At 40.5% G+C, this 15472-nt stretch overlaps 1 protein-coding gene across 1 annotated transcript in view; it reads right to left on the reverse strand.

The window, feature by feature from the left end:
* Window positions 1-15195, reverse strand: part of LOC128696511 (43 kDa receptor-associated protein of the synapse) — a 519541-nt gene extending 504346 nt beyond the window's left edge. The window contains exon 1 of the mRNA XM_053787791.2: window positions 14976-15195. The gene's annotated coding sequence lies outside the window, so the exon portion shown is untranslated. The remainder of the gene's footprint in view (window positions 1-14975) is intronic.
* Window positions 15196-15472: the final 277 nt, after the last annotated feature.

Raw genomic sequence — 15472 nt, forward strand, 5'->3', positions numbered from 1 at the left:
TCCTCTTCCCTCCTTCACCCACTTTCCTGTAACCACAAACTTCTGCTGAACACTCTAACACTACATTTTTAAACCTACCCCATACCTCTTCGACCCCATTGCCTATGCTCTCATTAGCCCATCTATCCTCCAATAGCTGTTTATATCTTACCCTAACTGCCTCCTCTTTTAGTTTATAAACCTTCACCTCTCTCTTCCCTGATGCTTCTATTCTCCTTGTATCCCATCTACCTTTTACTCTCAGTGTAGCTACAACTAGAAAGTGATCTGATATATCTGTGGCCCCTCTATAAACATGTACATCCTGAAGTCTACTCAACAGTCTTTTATCTACCAATACATAATCCAACAAACTACTGTCATTTCGCCCTACATCATATCTTGTATACTTATTTATCCTCTTTTTCTTAAAATATGTATTACCTATAACTAAACCCCTTTCTATACAAAGTTCAATCAAAGGGCTCCCATTATCATTTACACCTGGCACCCCAAACTTACCTACCACACCCTCTCTAAAAGTTTCTCCTACTTTAGCATTCAGGTCCCCTACCACAATTACTCTCTCACTTGGTTCAAAGGCTCCTATACATTCACTTAACATCTCCCAAAATCTCTCTCTCTCCTCTGCATTCCTCTCTTCTCCAGGTGCATACACGCTTATTATGACCCACTTCTCGCATCCAACCTTTACTTTAATCCACATAATTCTTGAATTTACACATTCATATTCTCTTTTCTCCTTCCATAACTGATCATTCAACATTACTGCTACCCCTTCCTTTGCTCTAACTCTCTCAGATACTCCAGATTTAATCCCATTTATTTTCCCCCATTGAAACTCTCCTACCCCCTTCAGCTTTGTTTCGCTTAGGGCCAGGACATCCAACTTCTTTTCATTCATAACATCAGCAATCATCTGTTTCTTGTCATCCGCACTACATCCACGCACATTTAAGCATCCCAGTTTTATAAAGTTTTTCTTCTCATTTTTAGTAAATGTCTACAGGAGAAGGGGTTATTAGCCCATTGCTCCCGGCATTTTAGTCGCCTCATACGACACGCATGGCTTACGGAGGAAAGATTCTTTTCCACTTCCCCATGGACAATAGAAGAAATAAAGAAGAACAAGAGCTATTTAGAAAACGGAGAAAAACCTAGATGTATGTATATATATATATATATATATATGCATGTGCGTGTCTGTGAAGTGTGACCAAAGTGTAAGTAGGAGTAGCAAGATATCCCTGTTATCTAGCGTGTTTATGAGACAGAAAAAGAAACCAGCAATCCTACCATCATGCAAAACAGTTACAGGTTTTTGTTTCACAGTCATCTGGCAGGACGGTAGTACTTCCCTGGGTGGTTGCTGTCTACCAACCTACTACCTAATACGTATATATATTTTTTTTTTTCAACAAGTCGGCCGTCTCCTACCGAGGCAGGGTGACCCAAAAAAGAAAGAAAATCCCCAAAAAGAAAATACTTTCATCATCATTCAACACTTTCACCACACTCGCACATTATCACTGTTTTTGCAGAGGTGCTCAGAATACAACAGTCTAGAAGCATACACATATAAAGATACACAACATATCCCTCCATATATATATATATATATATATATATATATATATATATATATATATATATATATATATATATATATATATATATATATATATATATATATATATATATATATATATATATATATATATATATATATATATATATATATATATATATATATATATATATATATATATATATATATATATATATATATATATTTATATGTATATATGTCGTGCCGAATATGTAAAACTGGTCAATTAGTAAGAACTCATTTAAAATTAAGTCCTTTCTAAAATTTTCTCTTATACGTTTAAAGATATATTTTTTTTCATTAATGTTGATGTAGAAATTTATAATTTTGCACCAAAAGGAAATTAGAAAACTTACCTAACCTTATTATAACAAGAACAATTTATTTTAGCCTAATCCAACTAAATATATTTTGGGTTTGTTTACAATAATTTAATACTAAACAAACACAGTGAAATATATATTTTTCGTTAGGTTCAGAATGATTTTGGCGAAATTATTGCATACACAAATTTTCACTTGTCCTATATGGCAAGATGATCGTTGCTATTTAAGCCAAGATCGCAAGTTCTGCCTATTCGGCACGACATATACATATATATCAGATGCCACACACACGCAGTAATGAACCTCTTTAGGAAATAAGTAAATCGAACAGTCAGAGCAACAATCAAGGAGAGAACGAACCAGCAACTGATGTTGTTGATCATACCTCTGGCAGCTGCTACTCTGTACGTGAATCATACCTCTGGCAGCTGCTACTGTGTACGTGAATCATACATCTGGCATGCTACTGTGTATGTGAATCATACCTCTGGCAGCTGCTACTGTGTACGTGAATCATACATCTGGCATCTGCTGTGTATGTGAATCATACATCTGGCATCTGCTACTGTGTACGTGAATCATACCTCTGGCAGCTGCTACTGTGTGTGAATCATACCTCTGGCAGCTGCTACTGTGTACGTGAATCATACATCTGGCATCTGCTACTGTGTATGTGAATCATACATCTGGCAGTTGATACTGTTTATGTTGGTGCTGTAGTGTTGATATTTCGCCAACTTAAAACACTCTTCGTGCCTAAGAGGTGAATTAAAGGGAGAAGAGAAGGAAGGAGAGAGGGAAGAAGGGAAAGAAAAAGGGAAGAAGGTAAGAACGAAGGGAGGCAGGAAGAGAAGGGAGGAATATACACAAATAACCCGCACATAAAAGAGAGAAGCTTACGACGACGTTTCGGTCCGACTTGACAAAGTCACACTGTGACTTTGTCAATGGTCCAAGTCGGACCGAAACGTCGTCGTAAGCTTCTCTCTTTTATGTGCGGGTTATTTGTGTATCGTTCCAGTCACGGTATTGTGTCGTTTTTTGTTATTTATAGAAGGGAGGAAATAAGGGAAGATACGTCTTACACAGAGCCTTTTAACACTACATTAGGGCGTGATGTCTAAACTTTCCTGAACACTGCCTGTTCATTTATTAATAGTAATAATAATAATAATAATAATAATAATAATAATAATAATAATAATAATAACAATAATAATAATAATATTATTATTATTATTATTATTATTATTATTATCATCATTATTTTCAGTTGGAGTCTGGCATCACGAATAACAAACGTTCAGATTTGAACGCTGTCTCTTTTTTTCACGATCACCGTTGTTTATATGCTTTAACGTAACGCAACCTAACTTAACCTAAACTAACCTAACACCACCTAACATACCCTTAACTAACCTAACCCAACTTAACCTAGCTCAAACTAACCTAACGTAGCCTAAACTAACCTAACCCAACCCAACCTAGCCTAAACTAACCTAACCCAACCTAACCTAGCCTAAACTAACCTTACACAATCTAACTTTAACTTAACCTAACCTAATACAACCTAACCTAGCCTAAACTAACCTAACACAACCTAACCTAAGCTAAACACAACCTAACCTAGCCTAAAGTAACCTAACCTTACCTAAATTAACCTAACAACCTAACCGAACCTAAACTAGCCTAACACAACCTAGCCTAACTTAAACTAACCTAACACAACCTAACCTAGTCTAAACTAACCTAACCCAACTTAACCTAGCTTAAACTAGCCTAATCCAACCTAACCTGGCCTAAACTAACCTAACCCAACCTAACCTAGCTTAAACTAACCTTACACAACCTAACTTTAACTTACCCTAACCTAGCCTAAACTAACCTAACACAACCTAACCTAACCTAACCTAAACACAACCTAACCTAACCTAAATTAACCTAAAAACCTAGCCGAACCTAAACTAACCTAACACAACCTAACTTAACCTAACACAACCTAACCTAACCTAACACAACCTAACCTAACCTAACACAACCTAACCTAACCTAAAGTAATACAACCTAACCTAAAGTAATACAACCTAGCCTAACTTAAACTAACCTAACACAACCTAACCTAACCTAACCTAAATTAACCAAAAAACCTAGCCGAACCTAAACTAACCTAACACAACCTAGCCTAACTTGAACTAACCTAACACAACCTAACCTAACCTAAACTAACCTAACTTAAAGCAAAAAGGACATGAACAACCGGAACTGATAAAAAAAACTAACACTGAATACTACGTTAAAAATAACCAGACCTAGCAAACCATGAACAGATTTTTTTTAAACCACACTGCTTATACGAACATTCAATAAACCTCACCATCTGTAAGATTAATGAAATAATCAATGTAACCGAATAACACCAATTATTCAATAGTGACTAAGTGTATCTATAAACAGTAACGAATAATTATTTTTTTAGATACAATAAAGATTTTTTTTGTTATTCTAAACAATGACCATATAATGCAGATTTTATAATACATATTTACAATAGCACCAATTATTTCTTACTCTTTTTTTAAAAAAAAAAAAAAAAAAAAAAAAACAGGATTTAATCTTCATTTCTAATAAAACTAAGAAATTGTTACAACTGACATATAAAAAAAACAATGGTTATAAATGACCATAATTTTTAAAGGGGTGGACCGGTAAGCCAGCGGAAGGCCTCGGTCAGATGACCAAAAGCTCCAAAGGCGGGTCATCATCTGACTAAGACCCGCGTCAGGAAACATTTGTCCTGTTTCCTGACGAACCTTACCTAACCTAACCTACAACTGACAGATGCACACATTCATTATTATTAGGTTAGGTTTGTCAGGATCCAGGACAAATGATGTCAGATGATGACCCGCCGTTGGAGCTTTTGGTCATCTGACCGAGGCCTTCCGCTGGCTTACCAGTCTTCCCCTTCAAAAATTATGGTCATAATTATAACCATTTTTTGTCTATTATTATTGTTCGAACACAAAAAAAAAAATCTTCACAAGAAGGATCAGCGTTATTACTCGTTAATCAATACTAATTAATACCCAATACTCGCAACAAATGATACCTACGGAAAATAAAGATCAGTTTTTTTTTACTGACAGAGTATTGATTAATGCTTAATTCTTGTAAGCACACTACTTAATCTTTGCTAATTAATATTTTTTTACTCTCGGCAAGATTACTGATTAATACTCATTACTCACAACAAAAGCAAAATAAAATCATACTACGTACGAGGAAACTGATCATTTTTGTTACTGTCAGCCAGACTCCTGATTAATACTTACAAACAAGCACACTACTTAATCTTTGCTAATTGATCCATTTGCATGACTAATTCACAGTGTTTAGGAGAACACTGGCAAGTTCAGACTAGTTATTGCCATATTAATCAATTCTCACTTGCAAATGCAGTGATTAATTGTTTACACTTGGTAGGTAGCTGAGTAATACTCAAAGTTTACAGTAAAGCACATTAATTATCTTAGTGATAAAAACGACATGCGGTTGTTTACAGCGAGATATTTTAGTGACTGTAATAATGTTGGGAGAACTGCCGACAATACGTTAGGTAAAAGCACAGAAGTGCAACTAATGCACCATTTTGTTGTGGCAACGTTTCGCTCTCCATGAGCTTTGTAATGGCTCGACAAAGCTCCTAGAGAGCGAAACGTTGCCACGACAAAATGTTACATTGGTTGTACATGTGACCTTTTACTTAACATACAGATGCTGGTTATAACTATGACCATAATTTTTAAAGGGGTGGACCGGTAAGCCAGCGGAAGACCTCAGTCAGATGACCAAAAGCTCCAACGGCGGGTCATCATCTGACTAAGACCTCCGTCAGGAAACACTTGTCCTGTTTCCTGATGAACTTGACCTAACCTAACCTAACATAGATCTGCTTGCTTCCAGTGATGCTTTTTACATTGGTATATATATATATATATATATATATATATATATATATATATATATATATATATATATATATATATATATATATATATATATATATATATATATATATATATATATATATATATATACAGTGGACCCCCGGTTAACGATATATTTTCACTCTAGAAGTATGTTCAGGTGCCAGTACTGACCGAATTTGTTCCAATAAGGAATATTGTGAAGTAGATCAGTCCATTTCACAGCCCCAAACATACACGTACAAAAGTACTTACATAAATACACTTACATAATTGGTCGCATTCGGAGGTGATCGTTATGCGGGGGTCCACTGTATATATATATGTATATATCTTTCTCTCACACACACACTCTCTCACTCTCTCTCTCTACAGTAGCACACGTCTTCTAATTATCCTCAACTTCTTCTAGCTTTTATTTAATTATTAAATTATAAATAAAGCTAAATCTTTTAGGTAAGAAAATTAAAGTTTTCTCTCTCTCCTGAGACGTTCATTTTCGTAGACTTGCTCCCTGAAGTTCAGTGTTCTCTCCATGACTGTGTTCTTATTTGTAGAGGTGTGCTCTCTTTGCTCTTTATACTAGTGTATTTTCTTCACAGGTGTGCTCTCTTTCCTCTCTCTCTCTTTCTCTTAGTGATGCACTCTTCTCTTTACAAGTATGTTCTTTCTACAGGTGTTGTCTTCAGACGTGCTCTCTGTTCTCTTCACAAATGTGTTCTCTTGACGGGTGTTTTCTTTTTGTTCTCTTTACAGATGTGTTCTCTCTACAGGTGTTCTATGTTTGTTCTCTTTACAGGTGTTCTATGTTTGTTCTCTTTACAGGTGTTCTCTCTACAGATGTTCTGTTTGTTTTCTCTTTACAGGTGTATTGTCTACTGGCGTGCTCTTTGTTTTCTTTAAGAGGTGTGTTCTCTCTACAAGTGAGCACCTTTCGTTCTCTTCACGTGTTCTCTCTATGCTGTCCTTACAGGTGTGTTCTGTCTACAAGTGTTCTCTGTTACTTACCTTTACAGGTGTGTGCTCTCTACAGATGTGCTTTCTTGTTCTCTCTATAGGTGTGTTCTATATCACAAATAAGTCACACTTGAAGAAGAAAATCGAGACGACGTTTCGGTCCACCTTGGACCATTAATATGTTTTATGGTCCAGGACAGACCGAAAGGTCCTCCGATGTTTCTTCTGTTACTGTGAGTCAGTTGTGAATTGTTCCATCTATGGTAGTGTGGGTTATATGTGAATTGTTCCAGTCATGGTATTGTGGGTTATATGTGAATTGTTCCAGCTTGGTTATTGTGGGTTATTTGTGAACTGTTCCAACCACAATATTATGTATTATTTGTGAATTGTTGCAGCCACGTTATAATGATCCTTATTCTTGATGTTCTAAGTTTTTTCTTTGCAAGTTTGTTCTCTTTGTTATCTCTTCTAAGATGAGCTTTCCTTACACAACACACAAATAACCCGCACGTGGGAGAGAGATTATGACGACGTTTCGGTCCGACTTGGACCATTTTTTCATTCTATCTACATGTGCTTTTCCCTTATTTGTTTTCATCATGTGTGTTCTGTTCTCTCTACATGTGTTTTTCATCTGTTTTCCTTACGTGTGTGTTCTTGTTCTCAGCTTGTGTGCTGTGGCAGCCTCAGGCACTATTTTGCAGTTTTTGGCACTATTTGACACTAGCAGTCTTCGGTACTATTTGGCAGATTTTCGCTCTGGCACACTTTACCACTGTCTGACAAGTCTTTGAAACTATTTAGCAGATTTTGACATTATTTGGCAGACTCTCATACTATTTGACAGAATTTGTCATAATTTAGCAGTTTCTGGCACTATCTGGCAGTCTTTGACATTATTTGGCAGTTTGGTCCACATGTTCAACATACGAGAGACTAATAAAGTTGCTTAGTATACCTGCAGTATCTCTCAGTGACCCACCAGCGAAGATACGAACACTCTCTCTCTAGCTGTTACGCCTTTAATTCCTCCTTTCAGTAGCAACTTTGCAAATGTTTCGTCGTTTTAAGGTTAATGAGAACCCAAGAAGAGGCTACCGGTTTCCCTAATTTGTCACTAGTATGAGTTCTCTAGACTAGGTAGCGAATAGTTCTCTCCAGTGGATACACCACACAGACAGCTGGAAGGTCTGTACACAGAGAAAAGTGTAATAAACACTGGTCAGTGACACCGACGAACCCACATGAAGACTATAAAACAGAATAGGATGAGTATTATATATATTTTGGCATCATTCTGAGGCGCCCTTCAGCGAAATGGCTTGCTGAAGGGCGCGTCAAGAAGTAGTGGTGGTCACCAGGGTCCAGTAAAACCATGACGTGCCTGAATGAAGACATGATTATACTGGATGAAAGGTCTCAGAACTACTTGGGCTGGGATGAGACAGGTTACGAAAGTTCTGTCTTACGTCACTTGAAGACCGGTGAACCAGAGGAGACGTGATCACGACTTACAAGATATTCAAAGAGACAAAAAGAGAAACAGAAAAAGGACTTTATTTGGGTTGATATCTAAGGCAGATTAACAACCAAGGATAGCTCAAGAAGACAGCAGGAGCAGGAGCAGCAGCAGCAGTAGGAGCAGAAGCAACAGCAGCAGCAGTAGGAGCAGAAGCAGCAGCACTAGGAGCAGAAACAGCAGCAGCAACACAGCATTTAGGAGATTCACTGCCAGCTACAGTTGCCTAACAGTCACAGAGCAGTAGATACAATCTCTCAAGATAGGCTGCCTCCTTGAGCAGCCGTGGTAGTGTTCTCTGGAAATACATCCCGTGTATCAAGGCTTGCCTCTGAGAGCCAGACAAACATTCATGCCAAGAGCATCTGCTATTTCCTTAACCTCATGGACCATTGTGCTTGCTTTAGCACCAGGTGTCTGCTACAATGTGCCTTGATGCAATCCTAGAATGCTAAACACGTAATAAACACGCCTGATTTCTCAGAGTTTAGCTCTGCCTCTAACCTTCTTCAGCAGTAAGTGATGAGGGCAGAGATCTTTAACAGCTAGTAGTTTTTTATTTAGCAGCTGGAGCTGTTGGAAGTATTCAGCAGCTTATGCTGCTGGTAGCCTTCTACAGCAGCAAGCGGCATGTACTGAGGATTGATTTCTTAAGCAGGTAGCGCTGTTCGCAGTCTTCTTCAGCAGTTGGTACTATTCGTAGCCTTTTTCAGCAGCTGATGCTGTTGGACGACTTCATCAGTTGCAACTGTTAGTAGCTTTCTTCAGCAGCTGGTAATGTTTGTATCTGTCTTCAGCTGCTGGTAATGTTTGAATCTGTCTGCAGCTGCTGGTAATGTTGGACGTCTTCAGCAGCTAGTTCCATTTTTAGCACTCTTCAGTAGATGGTACTACCTGCGATGCTTGCTGGAATTCCCCTCTCTTCTTTCATTATCCTCACACGGTGCTTTAAACATGTGTTTGAGTCTACAACAATGACTTAGCTCAGTATACAGATGTCTCAAAGTATGTCTCACTGTATATATATACATAAGCAAACAATTGCAGACAGGCGGTCTTAACTACGCAAGACAAGCCACAGGGGGTGGGAAATCTTTTGCTCAAGTACTTTCACACTTCTCAGTGCGTCATCAGGAGCTACACAATGTTTCAGGGGTGAAGAGGAAGTTTTCTCAGAGTAGCGCAGTGCAGGTCTGTCACCTTCCGCAGTCTCTCTCAGAATGTGGGCCAATAGTAGGTGCCAGCTCTGCACCACCACCATCCCCCTCCACCACACACAAATGCCACACAAATGTGGCATTTGTGTGGCCGAGTGGACTAGAGCGCTGCCTGAGAATCTTGATCATCCTCAGTAGTAGTTTCGAATCCTGCTGACTGCGAGCTTTCTTTATATATATATATATATATATATATATATATATATATATATATATATATATATATATATATATATATATATATATATATATATATATATATATATATATCACAGCCATGGACAGCGGAGATACAATGACCTGTAACTCACTGACAGTGCTTTCGGCTCACAACCGAACACTACCGGCTTTCGATTTCCTGGGCTAGAAATATGAACGTCTCCTTATACTTGTTATCCATGTTCACTGAACAGTAAAGAGGTGTCTGGGAGTTAGTCGGTGACTGTGGGTGTTTGTATAACTTTGATAAAGCTGGACTCTGAAATGGCCTGAGGGAGAGGAACAACTTTTAACTTGGAAACTGAAATGTAAAAAAAAAAATGTAAGAACTTTTAATTTAATTTTATTTTAGTGGGAAAGTGAAATTTCTTAAAAAAAATTTGAACCTTAAGAACGTAAAAATGCTGCGATATGTCAAATTTTTTTTTTATTTCAAATAAAATACTACGATTTACTCCATTTCTCCCATAAAGTTACCTCCATCACCTCTCACCTTGATAAAGCTTCAATCATCAATCACAGTGTCAGACTCGTCCAGCGGTTCTTAGGAACTCCTGATACATTCTTAAGCGACTATAATGTCAATAGATTAAATCAACCCAGCGAGGAGAGAAGTATTCATTCCACATTATATCTTTTACCTTTGAGCTTTGAGACTGTACTATAAGTTGCATAATGTTACCGAGGTCGTTGCAAGGTCTATGTACTTTAGTGAAGTACCGGTGGCTCTGACGCATGCGTCCTTGCCTCCGCCTTCCATGTTGCAACACGTTGGAAATGGAAACTAGACGACGTTTCGGTCGGTCCTGGACCAGTATTAAGCCGTGACATCTGAAGATGAGTAATTTAAAGGGTTGTCAACGTGATAATATATTTCTGTGTACTACTGTAACACCCTGAGATTACAAGGAGAGGTGGGCCAGCAATAGGTGTGGTTGTATGGGTATGGTTGTATGGGTGTGGTTGTAGGAGTGTGGTTGTATGGGTGTAGTTGTATGTGTTTGGTTGTATGGGTGTTTGTATGGATGTGTTTGTAAAGGTGTGGTTGTATGGGTGTAGTTGTATGGGCGTATTTGTATAAGTGAATGTATGGGTGTACTAATGTGGTTGCACTAATGTGGTTGTACTAGTGTGGTTGTACTAGTGTAGTGTAAGTGGTGTGGTGGTACCAATGTTGTACTATTGTAGTTGTAGTAGTGTTGTACTCTTGTGGTTGTACTAGCGTTGTACTGTTGTGGTTGTACTAGTGTAGTGTAAGTGGTGTGGCTGTACCACTGTTGTACTATTGTGGTTGTAGTAGTGTTGTACTGTTGTGGTTGTACTATTGTGGTTTTAGTAGTGTTGTACTGTTGTGATTGTACTAGTGTTGCACTATTGTAGTTGTACCAATGTTGTACTGATGTGGTTGTACTAGTGTTGTACTGTTGTGGTTGTACTAGTGTTGCACTGTTGTGGTTGTACCAGTGTTGTACTGTTATGGCTATACTAGTATTGTGCTGTTGTGGTTGTACTAGTGATATACTGCTGTGGTTGTACTAGTGTTGCACTGTTGTGGTTGACTAGTATTGTACTGTTGTGGTTGTACCAATGTTGTACTGCTATGCCTGTACTAGTGTTATACTGTTATGGTTGTACTAGTGTTGTACTATTGTGGTTGTACCAGTGTTGTACTGTTATGGTTGTACTAGTGTTGTACTGTTGTGGTTGACTAGTGCTGTACTGTTGTGGTTGACTAGTGTTGTACTGTTGTCGTTGACTAGTGATGTGCTGTTGTGGTTGTACTTGTGTTGTACTGTTGTGGTTGACTAGTGCTGCACTGTTGTGGTTGACTAGTGTTGTACTGTTGTGGTTGACTAGTGTTGTACTGTTGTGGTTGTACTAGTGTTATACTGTTATGGTTGTACTAGTGTGGTACTGTTGTGGTTGACTAGTGCTGTACTGTTGTGGTTGACTAGTGTTGTACTGTTGTGGTTGACTAGTGTTGTACTGTTGTATTTGTACTAGTGTTAAAGTTATGGTTGTACTAGTGTTGTACTATTGTGGTTGTACTAGTGTTGTACTGTTGTGGTTGACTAGTGCTGTACTGTTGTGGTTGACTAGTGTTGTACTGTTGTCGTTGACTAGTGATGTGCTGTTGTGGTTGTACTTGTGTTGTACTGTTGTGGTTGACTAGTGCTGCACTGTTGTGGTTGACTAGTGTTGTACTGTTGTGGTTGACTAGTGTTCCTGGCCCCGCCTCTTCACTGAACGCTACTAGGTCCTCTCTCTCCCTGCTCCATGAGCTTTATCATACCTCGTCTTAAAGCTATGTATGGTTCCTGCCTCCACTACATCGCTCGCCAGACTGTTCCACTTCCTGACCATTCTATGACTTAAGAACTGCTTCCTAACATCCCTGTGACTCATCTGAGTCTTCAACTTCCAAGACTGACCCCTTGTTTCTGTGTCCCCTCTCTGGAACATCGTGTCCCTGTCCCCCTTGTCTATTCCACGCAGTATTTTGTATGTCGTTATCATGTCTCTCTTATCCCTCCTGTCCTCCAGTGTCGTCAGGCCGATTTCCCTCAACCTTTCTTCACAGGACATTCCCCTTAGCTCTGGAACTAACCTTGTCGCAAACCTTTGCACTTTCTCTAATTTATTAACGTGCTTGACCCGGTACGGGTTCCAAACTGGTGCTGCATACTCCAGTATGGGCCAGACGTACACGGTGTACAGTGTCTTGAAAGATTCCTTACTTAGGTATCGGAGTGCTAATCTCAGGTTTGTCAGGCGCCCATATGCTGCAGCAGTTATCTGGTTGATGTGTGCTTCCGGAGACGTGTTCGGTGTTATGGTCACCCCAAGATCTTTCTCCTTGAGCGAGGTTTGCAGTCGTTGGCCACCTAGCCTATACTCTGTTTGCGGTCTTCTTTGCCCTTTCCGATCTTCATGACTTTGCATTTGGCAGGGTTGAATTCGAGAAGCCAGTTGCTGGACCACGTGTCCAGCCTGTCCAGGTCTCTTTGAAGGTGTGGCTGTATGGGTGGTTGTACAGGTGTGGTTGTACAGATCTGGGTGTTGTTTTACTGGTGTGACTATACAGGTGTGGTTGAACATGTGTGGTTGTACAGATGTAGTTGTACGGATGTGATTGTACAGGTGTGGTTGTACAGGTGAGGTTGTACAGATGTGGTTGTACAGGTGTTATTGTACCGATGTGGTTGTACCGGAGTGGTTGTACAGGTGCGATTGTACAGGTGTGGATGTATAGATGTGGTTGTACAGGTGTTGTTGTACCGGTGTGGTTGTACAGGTGTGGCTGTATTGGTGTGGGTGTGCAGATGTGGTTGTACAGGTGTGGTTGTCCAGGTGTGGTTGTACGGATGTGACTGTACAGGTGTGGTTGTACAGGTGTGGCTGTACGGGTGTGATTGTACAGTGTGGTTGTACAGGTGTGGCTGTATAGGTGTGGTTGTACCGGCGTGGTTGTACAGGTGTGGTTGTACAGGTGTGGGTGTACAAGCGTGGTTGTACGGATGTGATTGTACCGGTGTGGTTGTGCAGGTGTGGTTATACATGTGTAGTTCTACAGGTGTGGTTGTACCGGTGTGGTTGTACAGGTGTGGTTGTAAAGGTGTGGTTGTATGGATATGGTTGTACAGGTGTGGTTGTACAGGTGTGGTTGTACGGGTGTGGCTGTACAGGTGTGGTCGTACAGGTTTAATTGTACGGATGTGGCTCTACTGGTGTAGTTGTACTAGTATAGTTGCACAAGTGTTTTTCTCCTGGTGTGGATGTACAGGTGTAACTGTACGGTTATGGTTGTACAGCTATGTTTGTACAGGTATGGTTCTACTGTTGTGGTTGTGCAGATATGGCTGCACGGGTGTGATTCTAGTGGTGTGGTTGTACGGGTTTTGTTGTACGGGTGTGGTTGCACAGGTTTGGTCGTACAAATGTGGTTGTAAGATTCTGATTTATATACATTGTTCCATTACCAAATCGCTATGTGCAATATTTACAAATGTACAAGATGTTTTTTACACAGAGTTTAGAGCTGATACAGCGTAGAGCTGATACCCTACATCAACTCCTTTCAAAGCCCAGTCTTACTAACACTCCGTGGGATGCCACCCACAGCAGCCTGCTAACACCCAGGTACCTACTAAATCCTAGGTGTAAAGGAGTAAAGTGCGTAAGGAAACGTGGAGGGGACTGAACCATGGTCCCTTAGTGAGCTGATTACTCTACCAATTGAGCCACGGACACAGCGGGGTATGGGGAAAGAAGTCTTTGGTCTGACAGCCTGAGTATGTCTGGTTGTCTGAAACGCTTACCACAGCCGAAGTAATCGAACCAGCCACCTGACTTCCCCCCCCCCCCCCACCACCGGCAAATCAGAATTCTACAGCACATCTTACGGTCACTAGACAATCAAGGGTTGTACACCACCACTAGGTGGCTCTGGCTTCTTTCCTTACAGCTGCCAAAATGGCTACAGGATTTATGATTCGTGTGCATAACGAATACATAACGTACTCAGAGTGCATAACACACGTACATCCTTCAGTACGTAAAAAAAGGGTTCACATACATCTTTCAGTACGTTGGAAGAGGGTGCATGTACACCCTTCAATATGTGAGAAGTATGCACGTACATCCTCCAGTGAGAAGAGGATGCACGTACCCTCAGTACCTGGGGAGAGGGCTGCACGTACACCTCTCAGTTCGTGGGAAGAGGGGTGCACACACACACTTCTCAGTACATTGGGAGGGGTGCATGTACACTTCTCAGTACGTGGACGAATGCACCTAAACCCCTCTGTACGTGGGAAGTGATGCACATACACTCCCCTCAGTACGATGGGAGAGGGGTACCCACACACCAACAGTACGTAGGAAGTAGTGCACGTACACACCCTCAGTACGTGAGGAGAGGGATGCACGTACAGTAGGTGAGGAGAGGGGTTCACGTACACAGTACGTGGTAGTGTAGCACTTGCAAGCACTGACCAAGTATTGAACCCAGACTCTGAGGAAGCAACATCATCAAGCCACGGTGCCTCCCTCATTAACATCCTCCTCTCCACCTATAAACATTCATAAACATCCACCCCAACACCACAAACCTACATAAACATGGCAACATAAACACACCTTTATCGTAGTAGTGATGAGGTGAACCTTCAACCTTCCAGCATTCTCCTTTCTGTGATCACGATTCTTTTGGCATTGTTTCACCAGCTACCATTAAACACATACGTCCCTCGCACACAACATGTAAAAATGAAAAACGGTAGGGGGGTAAAATAACGGGTATATACGGGTAGGTTACAGAGGGTACATTACAAGGAGCGACGCATCCTCCCACTCTCACTGTCCAAGACCAACTGATTCGTCCCCCGTGATGGTGACCAACACAAGCGCGCCACCCACCTGCCCTCCCGGGTGTGGCCCAGATGGTGTGGCCCAGATGGTGTGGCCCAGATGGTGTGGCCCAGTTGGTGTGGCCCAGATGGTGTGATCTAACTGGTGGGGTCGAGCTGCTGTGGCAAGTTGGTGTAGCCAAGATCGTGTGGTCCTGCTGATGCAGCCCAGATCGTGTGGCCCAGATAGTGTGGTCCAGGTGTGGTCAGCTGGTATGACGCAGCTTG

Source organism: Cherax quadricarinatus, chromosome 47, assembly GCF_038502225.1.
Source record: "Cherax quadricarinatus isolate ZL_2023a chromosome 47, ASM3850222v1, whole genome shotgun sequence".
Classification (NCBI taxonomy): Eukaryota; Metazoa; Arthropoda; class Malacostraca; order Decapoda; family Parastacidae; genus Cherax; species Cherax quadricarinatus.